This window comes from Loxodonta africana, chromosome 11 (genome assembly GCF_030014295.1).
Source record: "Loxodonta africana isolate mLoxAfr1 chromosome 11, mLoxAfr1.hap2, whole genome shotgun sequence".
Classification (NCBI taxonomy): domain Eukaryota; kingdom Metazoa; phylum Chordata; class Mammalia; order Proboscidea; family Elephantidae; genus Loxodonta; species Loxodonta africana.
Window position 1 is genome coordinate 2,459,548 of NC_087352.1, and position 8,954 is coordinate 2,468,501.

Below are 8,954 nucleotides of genomic sequence, written 5' to 3' on the forward strand. Positions count from 1 at the left end.
CACATTGCATTTGGCAAATCTGCTGCAAAGGACCTCTTTTAAGTGTTAAAAAGCAAAGATGTCACCTTGAAGAAATAAGATGCATCTGACCCAAGCCATGGTGTTTTCAATCACCTCATACGCGTGCAAAAGCTGGACAATGAATAAGGAAGATGGAAGAAGAATTGAGGCTTCTGAATTGTGGAGTTGGTGAAGAATATTGAACATACCATGGACTGCCAAAAGAATGAACAAAATCTGTCTTGGAAGAAGTACAACCAGAATGCTTCTTAGAGGCAAGGATGGTGAGACACACTTTGGACATGTTATCAGAATGGACCAGTCCCTTAAGAAGGACAACATGTTTGGTAAAGTAGAAGGTCAGTGAAAAAGAGGAAGACCCCCAAGGAGATGGATTGGCACAGTGGCTGCAACAATGGGCTCAAACATAGTGAAGATGGAGCAGGACTGGGCAATGTCTCACTCTGTTTTACACAGGGTTGCTATAAGTTGGAAATGAATCAACAGCACCTAACAACAACAACAACATTTGGGGAGAAGGCAGCTGGAGATTGGGTTGTAATTCAGCTCTCCACACGATTAGACTTTGGGCCTGGTTTTCAAAATTCTTGGCCCGGTGACTACAAAAGACAAAAGTTTCTTTTAGGGAAGTCATTTAGGAGCTCTCGGGTCCCTATGTTACAGGTATCTACAGGTGATAACTTGAGTAACTTTACCACTGGAAAGATCATTAATGCCCTTAAATCTAATCAGAGCAGAGACCCAATTTCAGAAAATCCAGTACCAATTCAGAGAACTCATACTTAAGATCTTGTTCCTCTGGTACTACTTTTAGTACCAAATTTTGTATCAGCAAAGCAGAACAACTAACACACACACACAGGTTTGCTGCAGGGATTTGATGGTATGCAATTATGGAAGCTGTAAGGCTTTTGTCTCTCTGTTTGATGCTGGAACTTGGAGTTCACAGTGTGGGCAGTCAGGAAGGGAATATAGATGTAAAGTAGGGAATAGCAAGAACATGTCGGAACCCATAAGCACAAGTTGAAATCCACAAGAATGGCCTGAACCCCATGTCAGCTCTTGTTGCCTTTGACCTTGGTAGTGTGAGCATCTTGCCAAAGTCAGAGCCCTTCATCATGGGACTAAGCACAAACATCTAGCTCTGGAGTTGGAAAAGCTGAAGGAGAATTCAGGGGCAAATGAAACCGTTGCAGGCCCAGCTGCTACCCTGCGCCAATGAGGAGAGCCAGCAGATAAGGGACAACAGGTGTGAGCCACAAAATGGCTCCTCCACACACGAGAGCTCCCACAAGAATGTCCCTTGAGTCCTACCCTAACTAGAACGGTACAGGGAAGCGAATTCTGGGAAGTGTACCTTAGCCTAGCCAAGCTGATACATTACAAAGCCATGACAGTGGGTCCTAGACTCCTGTTTAATCTCCCACCAGCAGGAGCTAGAGTTCATGGATTCTCCAAGCTCCTTAGAAGCAAGCACAGTCACTGAAGCAAGCAAGCATTGGGATTCCCTTTCCAACTCCTCAAGAAAAGCACAGTCTCATAGTGTCTCATGAGGAAACTAGATTCCTTCTAGTTAATGTGATTTGGCCTCAATCCTTCCCAAACGAGACCCGTAACAGAATTGTGTCTAGAAGCCTGGCTGCATTACAAGAGCCTCTCCATCAGCTCCTGACAGAATCTCTCTCCTGATGTAGGAGGAAAGGAGGAGGCTTCAGTTGAGACCACTACACAACAGAAGAAGGGTGCCCCATGCTGAAAAGAGGTTTGGGCAGCAGACGAACAACCTTCTGGGGGCGCAGGGGAGGGGAGCTGTTGGAGAGACCCCTGGAGGTCTCTCCCAACTCTGTGGTTCTACGTTGCTGTACCCTGCAGAGACTAACAGCCCCCAGTCTTAAGAGTTAAGTTTTCCTTTCCTATTTGAATAAAAACGGGTTGAGCCTCTATTCCTTGACTTGGGGAAGCCTAGCTTCCTCCCCACCAAATCAACAAATTCTGGGGGGTAATGTTATCCCTGATGATAGTCCGGGTGGCAATAGGCTCGGCTAAAAGACTACACTGCCCCGCTTCCTTCCTCCTAATAAACCAAAAAAAAAAAAACAAAAAACCCCAATTAGAAGGAAACAAAAGACTTTGGGAGGGAATCCTGGGAAGGCTCTTTAAAAGGAGCCCACACTCCTGGCTGTGCCTTTTTTTCTTTCTTCTCCTTTTTTCCTGGATGGTGGGCATGAGGCTTCTGCAGCTATTTTGTGATCTTGAGGATTAAAGATACATGCTAAAGGTGGCAGAGCAGCAAGTCAGTAGGAGCCTGGCCACTTAACGACATCAAGCAACCCCACCCTGGCCTTGGACTACATACTCCAGAGTTCTTCTTCATGAGAGAAATAAATAATGTTGTTTAAGGCACTGTTGCTTCTGGCTTCCACCTCCTACAACTGAATACTGACTCCAGAATTCTTGCTATGTGTGATAATGAACATACTTTGTAGTAACCTGCAGTGTTGGTGTTAGTTATCTAGTGCCACTATAACAGAAATACCACAAGTGGATGGCTTTAACAAACAGAAATTTATTCTCTCACAGTCTAGGAGGGTAGAAGTCCAAATTCAGGGTGCCAGCTCCAGGGGGAGGCTTTCTCTCTCTGTCAGCCCTGGTGGAAGGTCCTTGTCATCAATCTTCTCCTGGTCTAGGAGCTTCTCATTCCAGGGACCCTGGGTCCAAAGGATCCACTCCTCTCTTGGTTCTTCATTCTTGGTGGCAGGAAGTCCCCATGTCTCTCTGCTCACTCTCTCTTTTGTATCTCAAAAGAGATTGACTCAAATTACAGTCTAATCCCTTAGACTGAGTCCCACCTCATACCATAACTGCCTCTAATCCTGCCTCATTAACATCATAGAGATTAGGATTTACAACACGTAGGATAATAACATCAGATCACTAAATGGTAGACAACCACGCAATACTGGAAATCCTGGCCGAGCCAAGTTGACGCACATTTTGATGGGACAGGAATCGATTCCAACTCCAGCTCCCTCCCTACAGAGGGATTGTACTGTCCCACTCTACTGAACCCAAATGTGGCCATGTGACTTGCATCGGCCAATGAAATATGCGCAGAAATGATGTGTGTCTCTTCCTGGCAGAGGCTGCAAGAGCAGGTGTGGGTCTCATCACCTTGTTTGCTTTTCCTTCTGTCATGATAACAAGAAATGTCTCTGATAGTGGCTGCTCAGAAGCTTAGGTTCCTCCATACCTCCCATTTGACCCACAGTGGACATGCATTTTGAGAGAGAAACTAACTTGGTTGTAAGCCACTGAGATTTTGGGATTATTTGTTACTGTTGATTTTAAGAAGAAATGAGCTGGTTTGATATAGGGAATTAGAGGCTGACAAGTTCTCTGGAAAGCCTAGCGGGGTGGGCTCTAGGCTGAAACTCTGCAAATGGTTTCCAGAATAAAACCTAACTAACTCACCTGGGAACTTTTCGCTTGTGATGGTTAAGATTGTGTGTCAGCCTGGCTGGGCCATGATTCTCAGTGGGATCTGCTGAGTAGCCAGTCAGATGAAAGGAAGTTTCCTTGGGGGGTGTCGCCTGGATCTGAATATAAGCACACGTTCTGGATTTTTGCTCACTCTGGATCCTGCAGCTGCCTCTTATTTGTCTGTCCTCCAGCTCTTGGGACTTGAGCTATCAGCTTATCTGCCCGATCATCACAGCCTATAAGCAGAGCCCTGCTCTTTGACCACAGATCTTGGGTTCGCCAGCCCCTGCAGCTTCGTGAATTGGGAGAAGTCTTGCGGTCTTGACTACCAATCTTGGGATTGCTCAGCCTGTGAGCTAGAGCCCTGCTTTCCGATCTGCCTATCGGGTTGCCAGCCCCTGTGGCTACGTGAATCAGGAGAAGCCTCTATCCTAATCCATGGACTTGGGACGTTCAAGCCTCTACAATCTCTTGAGCCGTTTCTTTGATATAAATCTCTCTCTATATATATATTTATACGCTTTACTGATTTTGCTTCTCTGGAAAACCCAGCCTAAGACACCCCTCCACCCCTGTCTTCAGGAGGCCCTGTTGGGTGTGTCAATGTCAGGATCGTGTTGCTATGAGATCCAAGAATCAGGAAACCATCACCACTCAGGACACAACTGCCTTTTGGTTTTCAGTTTTATTTTATTTCATATTGAGTTGTAGCTTATATGTAGTAAAGTACACAAATCTTAAGTATAATGTTTAATGAGTTTTGACAAATATACACATTCTCGTACTCTAATACGTACCACTATCAAGGTACTGGGGTCCTGGTGAAACAATGGTTAAGCATTTCGCTGCTAACCAAAAGGTCGGCAGTTCGAATCCACCAGCTGCCCCTTGGAAACCCTGTGGGGCAGTTCTACTCTGTCCTATAGGGTAGCTGTGAGTGGGAATCGACTCAACAGCAATGAGTATCACGGTACAGAACATTTTGATCCACCAAGAAAGTTCTCTTAAGCCACTTCATCGCTTATCCACCCACCCCCAATCCCTGTAGAGACAACTGCTATTCTGACTTCGATTACCAGCACTCAGTTTTGCTTATTCTAGAACTTCATATAAATGGAATTTTACAGCATGTGCTTTTTTTGTATCCAAATTCTTTCTTTCACTCAGGAAAATGCTTCTGAGAGTCATCCATGTCATGCGTATCAGTTGTTCTTCCTTTTTATCGCTGAGTAGTATGGCATTGTATGAACCTACCACAGTTTGTATCCATTCATCTGCTGACAGACATTTGAGTTGCTTCCAGTTTTTAGGCTATTATAAATAGTACTACGATAAACATTTATATACAAGTCTTCGTGTGGACATACAATTTTACTTCTCTTGGGTAAATACTTAGGAGTTGAATTGCTCTGTTGTGTACCTTTTGAGGAACCCTGGTGGCACAGTGGTTAAGAGCTTAGCTGCTAACAGAAAGACTGGCAGTTTGAATCCACCAGCTACTTCTTGGAAACCCTATGGGGCAATTCTACTCTGTCCTACAGGATTGCTATGAGTGAGAATCAACTCGACGGCAACAGGTTTGGCTTTTGGTCTTTGGTACCTTTTTAAGACACTTGTCATACAGCTACCTAAAGTGATAATAACAATTTACTGGCCATTAGAAAACAGCCAGTTAAGCAGAATGTTGATCACTCTAATCTCCTATGAGGGCCTCTAATTAATAGGGCTGATCCACACCAGACCACCATGTCAGAGGGCATCTCGGAAATGTAGGGTTAGCTTTTCATCTCTGCCGTATGGGAAAAGACATAGGAGGGGGAGCAAGGACATTGAGCACCAATCCACCAATCGTCCACTCAGGGGGTCAGCACCGCCCCTGTTTCGCTCTCACCTGCCACACCTGAGCAGGTCGTCAGGTATTCTCCCAAACCTATGATTCTAAAAGCCCAAGAGGTGTTGGCACATAAGATGGTTTTAGTCCCCAAACAGTACGGAATCACATGATGAGAAAGCAAAGCACCTTTTGAATCTCTTTTAATCCATCAAGCAACAGAGGGAGCAAATGTCTTTGGATGTTAGGGTAACGCTCACACCCCTGATACTCCCCAGTCTCCCCAAGGATAGAACAGATCCTGGCTCAAATCCCTTGACCAGTATGATGGGTAAAGTTGTCTGTCAACCTGACTGGGCCATGATTCTCAGTGGTTTGGCAGTCACACGATGTTGTGATCACTTCCATGATGAGATTTGATATAATTTGATCACCTCCATGATGGGATCTGTTGTGAGTGGCCATCAGTTAAAAGGGAGTTTCCTTGGGCATGTGGCCTGCATCGAATATAACTGGACAAGTCTTGTGGGCTTTTGTTCGTTCTGGATCCTGTAGTTGGCTCCTGTTCATCTGACCTCCAGTTCTTGGGACTTGAGCTAGCAGCTTACCTGTGGTTTTGTCTGCCGCTCTTGGGATTCATTGATCTTCACAGCCTGTGAGCAAGAGCCCTGCTCTCTGAACTGCTGATCCTGCTTTTGCCAGCCCCTGCAGCTATGTGAATCAGCAGAAGCCTCTTCTGACCCATGGACTTGGGATGTTCCAGCCTCTACAACCGCATGAGCCATTTCCTTGATATAAATCTGTATATTTACTTACATGCTTTACAGGTTTTGCTTCTCTAGAGAACCCAGCCTAAGATAACCAGCAACCTAGTATCCAGCTTGAATGCAATAAAACTTTCTTTGTTTTCACTGGATTTATCTTTATGGCTGTCTTCTATTTATATTAAGCAATACTGGTTTTCCATTTATGATTGTGCCTTTAAATCTGTATATCATTTTCCATTTATGATTGTGCCTTTAAATAAATCTGTGAAAGATGATCTTTGAAAAAGTGAATTATATAGGACAAAAAGGATGAAAACGAGGCAAAAATTGTGGAAGGGATATGTGTTGACGTAGTTTGAGAAATATTGTCCTAGAAACACCTTCTGCATATTGGTGTGGCTTTTTACCCAGCCCAGGCAACCTTGTCTGTCAGCATTTCCCATTCTAAGAGATAATTTCTCTTCCCTAATATACCCCTCTTCAATATAAAAGTGACCTACAGTGTGAGATACATACTATACCTATCGCTCATTATGTACATCATCAGGTTGAGCCCTATGAAATTGCTCTTTTAGTAGGTAAAAAAAAATATTTGAATAATAATTTGATGTAGTACATTCTCTATGTATATGTGTGTGCATGTATTTATGTGTGTGTATTCCCTTCTGATTGGCTGGGCATTTGTCCTGATTAGTAGGTGGCAGGTGTCAATCATAAAACACTTTAGTAGCTCCCTGCATGTATATATATATATATATAATATGTATATCACATACTGTGCTGTTGTGGTTGTTAGGTGCCATCAAGTCAGTTCCGACTCATAGCAACCCTACGTACAACAGAACGAAACACTGCCTGGTCCTGCGTGATCCTCACAATCATTATTATGCTTGAGCCCATTGTTGCAGCCACTGTGTCAATCCATCTTGCTGAGGGTTTTCTTTCCTCTTTATTCCTTACCTCAACTTTACCAAGCATGATGTCCTTCTTCAGGGACTGGTCCCTCCTGATGACATGTCCAAAGTATGTGAGACGAAGTCTCACCATCCTTGTTTCTAAGAAGCATTCTGGCTGTACTTCCTCCAAGACAGATTTGTTTGTTCTTTTGGCAGTCCATGGTATATTCGTTATTCTTCACCAACACAATTCAAAAGCCTCAATTCTTCTTCAGTCATCTTTATTCATTGTCCGGCTTTCACATGCATATGAGGCAATTGAAAATACCATGGCTTGGGTCAGGAGCACCTTAGTCTTCAAGGTGACATCTTTGCTTTTCAACACTTTAAAGAGGTTTTTTGCAGCAGATTTGCCCAATGCAATGCGTCATTTGATTTCTTGACTGTGGCTTCCACAGGCGTTGATTGTGCATCCAAGTAAAATGAAATCCTTGACAACTTCAATATATATATATATATAGTTTTACACTTATTTGTGATGCACTCTGGCATCTTTTCTATCTTATTACCTCTTTCTTCTTTTTCTGTTATTTTCTGTGCTACTCATGACCCACTAAATTGATTTCATAACCCATGAATGGGCTATGACCTGAAGTTTGTGAAACGTTGTTATGCAACCACCTGTGAACAGGATCTTGTCTCTTTACTTTGGCAGGATACTTAAACCTGAGCAGAAGGCCCCTTACCCTGAGCTTGGCATTTCAGAGGCCCCGCTCTGACTGCTCTCCTCCCACATGCTGTGGAGTCCAAAGGGCTTTGAAGAGTGACCATCTGAATTTTTGTGTCCCTCCCCTCAACAATGCTCCAAGTTCCTGCAACCCTTAAATTGCTCTGAATCACTTCCAGGGCCTGTGTGACCTTCCTGGTGGGCACACCCCTAAGCCAAGGGGTGGCTCAGAGGCAGTCATTTGTGGGTTGGAGGTGTGGATGGAGCTTGGATGCGCAGGCTGGGATGTCTATACTCATGTGCATGAGGCCTCTTGCAGTGTGGAAGGAACCCAGGGTGGGAAGAGAAAGTGGGACACTGTCATGAGTTGAACTGTGTTCCCCCAAAATATGTGTATCAATGTGGCTAGCCCATGATTCCCAGTATTGTGTGATTGTCCACCATTTTGTCAGCTGATATGATTCTCCTATGCATTGTAAATCCTATCACTATGATGTTAATGAGGTGGGATTAACAGCAGTTACAGTAATGAGACAGGACTCGATTTACAAGATTATGTTGTGTCTAAAGCCAATCTCTTTTGAGATATAAAAGAGAGAAGTGAGCAGAGATACAGGAGGACCTTGGAACACCAAGAAACAAGAGCCAGGAGAATGCTGCATCCTTCAGACCTGGGGTCCCTGGGCTGAGAAGCTCCTCAACTGTGGAAGACTGATGATAAGGACCTCCCCCGAGAGCCAACAGAGATAGAAAGCCTTTCCCTGGAGATGGCTCCCTGATTTTGGACTTCTAGCGTACTAGACTGTGAGAGAATAAACTGCTGTTTGTTGAAGCCATCCACTATGGTATTTATGTTATATCAGCACTAGACGACTAAGACAGACACAATGGACCACATGCCTCCACTTATGGTTTTCCAGGCCACTGCTAATGTTAGAGGTGAGCTGACATTGGCTACCAGGCTCTGTGCACAGACAAGGCCAGGGGTCTCAAACTGCCCATAGACAGAACCCAGCCTTGATTCTCTCACTGGCTAGAGTCGTTATCATTGACCCCATCCCACACCCACCCTGTCCTGTCCCCCACCTGCTCCACACCAGCTGGCCTCATTCACTTTGTCCCCTGCCTTGGCTTTTGAGTCTGTGATGTCTTCCTTTATCCCTCAGGAAACCTGTTCCTAGCCCTTGCCCCTTTCTTCTAGTCCCCTTTCACAAATGACCAGAGACACAGGG